Genomic DNA, 4,429 nt, shown 5'->3' with positions numbered 1-4,429 from the left:
ACGATGTTAAACAGTTATGTAAACTTTATGTAAAGTCTGTTGTCTAAGAAATGAAGTTTGAAATAAATTGATAATATATATATTAAGTAAATTCTCCTCACGTATCCCATTGTAATAATATGCATCTACCGATACCAATTTATCGACATCTGTGGATCCACCGCTGATTGCAAATATAAAGGTAAACACATAACTGAATTGTATGTCTGTAATCGTGCTGTGACTCGCCAGCAGGGGGCAGTATGCCTGGTTCCATGCACTTCATTGCATCTGAGATCCGCGAATGTCAGGCTTCTGTCACGTGTCCACCTCGACATTGAAACAATAAGTTAACCCAGAAATATGTACGCAAAAAGTCAGTGTGGACCAACAAACAGCAAAGAAATGCTATACGAAAAACACTTGTATTTTAAAATTAACTAGGTCTACAAATAAAAATACAAAGGACTTTAAAGTTACTACAATGGTAGTATACAATAAAGAGGTAGTACAATCTTCTATGGCAGTACAATTACAATGACCGTACAAAGTACAAAAGCAGTTGCAATAACAAATAAGTCATTAAAAAGAATATTCACCTGGCAGCGGCAGTGGTCAAACTTAAACTTAGGCTGAATATCCAGGGGGAAAATAATGATCTTCACACAACCACTGGTCTTGATGTAATGTGAGATGAGAGAAGCACGCTCTTGTCCCCTGATAAAGTCAACTTCCTCCTAGAAGCTTCTATACAGTGCTTGATTAGTTTAGCTGTTCTGGACGTTTCCAGATTACACTTGTCTCCTGAAGCATCTAAATATAGTAACTTCTACACCACTGCTTACATTAGATAGAAATACATTCCTGACAACTAACCATTGTCACAACACAATGATATTAACCTCTAGTGAATCTCAACAGAAACAATATATTACACTGCTATATAACAGTTCATTGTATTTGAGATCAGTGAGAATTGGTGATCGAGGTGACTGGAATTGTGAAATAACCACACGGTCGATGAAAAAATCAACATATAATATTGAAATACACAGGATTAGTTTTAGAAGATAAAACATCAGAAGATGAAAATATACATCAAAAGGTCACACACATTACCCCACATTAGCAGTGACTGGGTACCCGGTAGGATGAGATGGCAATGTGACTGTTATCCACTTAGTGCCTCAGAGGCAGCTTGGGATGTATACTCCCCAGGGGGCTGAGAAGTAAAAGCAAGTGCACGCTGATCCATTGAGGAGGTAATAATGTTAGTGCTATGCACCATCACGTGGTGAATGGAATTTGGCGCATTATAAATGTACGAGTTACTTATTAAAGTCTGTTTGGTAGAGCGTCCGCACGGAGAGCAGTAGGTCCAGGGCTCGATCCCCGGTCGCGTCGTACCAAAAGTCGTTAAAAGATGGTACTTGTTGCTCATAGGGCACAATGCTCTCACACACCGTACTCCTCAAGACCGGTCTAAAACTAATATTATTATTTGAAACGTCAACGCCAGACAACTAGTCTCGGTTATCCGAAGAAACAGATTCCATTGGGCGTGAAAGGCAAACTATAGCTTGACATTAATCAAAGGACGGTAAACAACAAATCAAAACAAAACAACGCATCTGAAAAACGTCTGCTATTTCTAACAATATGACAGTAACCATGGTAACGTGAAACATTAAATGCCAGAAAAAGAAGTAGAAGGATAAGAAGTAGAAGGAGAAATAGAAGAAGTAGTAGTAGAAGATGGAGTGAGTGAGTTGGGTTTAACGCCGATTTTGGCAGTATTCCTGTTATATCACGGCGTGTCAGCTAAATGTGGGAGGAAAGCCCGAAGTGATGCAGGTCTCAGACGTTTACCACTTTGGTGAAACCCACGAGCACGGGTATGGTGCTGACAAACCTAGAAACATAATCGGGGAGAACTGGGATTCTAACCGAATCATAGGTTTCTGGCCAAAGGGACGCAACTCTGCACAGCGAATCGCGGCGCCTTAGACGACTGGGCCACCCGTGCCCCCAGTAGTATAGGAAGAAATATAAGGAGAAATAGAATAAGTAGAAATAGAAGGAGAAGAAGTAGTAGTAGAAGAGGAAATATAAGGAGAAATAGAAAAGGTAGAAGAAGAAGGTTTGCTTGTTTGTTTTAAACGCCGCACTCAGTAATATTCCGGTCTGAAAATAATCGAGTCTGGACAAGACAATCCAGTGATTGACATCATTTGCATCGATCCACGCAATAGTGATACTATGGCAATCATCAACCAAGTCAGCGAGCCTGGCCACCCGAAGAACAAGAAGTAGAAGACGAAATAGAAGAAGAAGAGATACAGATTGAGTCGACATCATGTTTGACTTTATCACGAAACACCCGTCTGAACACATTACTAAAACTATTTTCATTCATATCTTCGCAATGGAAGCAATTTCGCATAATATATTGACATCAACACATTAAAAAATATATAGACGGAACTGTTTTCGTGCTAGCGGACGAACGGGCGAAGGACAAAGTCCTGGTAAATAAGAACATGAGAATGCCAAAGTAACCTAAAACGAGTGGCCAAATCTTGTTTTGGTTTATGAAAACATTGAAGCAAAAACGTTGGTTGATTAGCCAATAAATTGACTTGTAATCAATTACAATTTATTTGTTTGTATATGACTGCAAGAAGCTGTGGAACATATCATGGTTGTTTATTATACAATTTACAGAAATCACGTGTGACTCATGCATATAGTAGCGGAAAGAGAAACTGAATATGTTGGTCAATAGTGTTGCTTTCACATAAATTAAACAGTGGGATGCACCCACTTGGAGGAAATACATGTGAGAACGGCACTGTCTGTGTTTCCTAAGCCAATGTTCACTGTGACTTAAGGGTTCCGGTAAACAAAACAATCTTAGCGTTAAAACTGTCATAAATCTGTGTTCTAGTCTGGTGTTACGATAGACAAGCGGGAAATTCAAGAAACTGTGCTCAGGAATGAAATCGACACTCGTGAATACAAGCTAAGCACGTGAACACAAGCCACACTCTCAAATCAAAGCTATCCTCATGAATCAAAGCTAGACACATGAATAAAAGCCACACTCTTGAATCAAAGCTATCTTCGTGAATAAAAGCTACACACATGAATAAAAGCCACACTCTTGAATTAAAGCTTCCTCATGAATAAAAGCTACACACATGAATAAAAGCTACATTCTTGATTCAAAGCTATACTCGTGAATAAAAGCTACACACATGAACAAACGCCACACTCTTGAATCAAAGCTATCCTCATGAATCAAAGCGACAAACATGAATAAAAGCTACACTCTTGAATAAAAACTACACACATGAATAAAAGCCACACTCTTGAATCAAAGCTATACTCGTGAATTAAAGCTTAACACATGAATAAAAGCCAGAATTTTGAATCAAAGCTACCCTCATGAATCAAAGCTACACACATGAATCAAAGCTTCTCTCATGAATCAAAGTTACACCCATGAATAAAAGCCACACTCTTAAATCATAGCTGCGCTCATCAATCAAAGTAACTCTCATGAATCAAAGCTACACACGTGAATCATAGCTACGCTTATGATTCAAAGCTACCTTCATGAATCAAAGCTACACTCATGAATCGAAGCTGCACTCATGAATCAAATCTGTATTCGTGAATCAACGCTACACACGTGAATCTACACAAATGAATCAAAGCTGCATGCGTGAAATCAAAGCTACACACGTGTATCATAGCTACACACATGAATCAATGTTACACTCATGAATCAAAGCTACACTCATGAATCAAAGCTGCACTCATAAATCAAAGCTAGACTCATGAATCATAGCTAAGCTCATCACAGTTACTCCCATGAATCAAAGCTACACACGTGAATCAAAGCTGTATTCATGAATCAATGCTACACACATGAATCAAAGCTACACAAGTGAATCAAAGTTACACACAAGAATCAAAGCTGCACTCATGAATCAAAGCGAGACTCATGAATCATAGCTACGCTCATGAATCAAAGTTACTCTCATGAATCAAAGCTACACACGTGAATCAAAGCTACACACATGAATCGAAGTTACACTTATGAATCATAGCTACACTGGTGAACTTAAGCTACACTCATGAATCAAATCTGCACCCATGAATCAAAGCTACCTTTAGGAATCAATGCTACACTCATGAATCAAAGCTACCTTAAGGAATCAATGCTACACTCAGGAATCAAATCTGCACCCATGAATCAAAGCTACACAAGTGAATCAAAGCTGCTCTCATGAATCAAAGCTACACTGATGAATCAAAGCTACCTTCAGGAATCAATGATACACTCATGAATCAAATCTGCCCTCATGAATCAAAGTTACGCTCATGAATCAAAGCTACACATCTGAATCAATGCTACACTCATGAATCAATGCTACACTCAGGA

This window comes from Haliotis cracherodii, unplaced genomic scaffold, assembly GCF_022045235.1.
Source record: "Haliotis cracherodii isolate W230 unplaced genomic scaffold, xgHalCrac1.p SCAF_6, whole genome shotgun sequence".
Lineage (NCBI taxonomy): Eukaryota > Metazoa > Mollusca > Gastropoda > Lepetellida > Haliotidae > Haliotis > Haliotis cracherodii.
Note: the sequence above shows the minus strand (reverse complement) of the source record.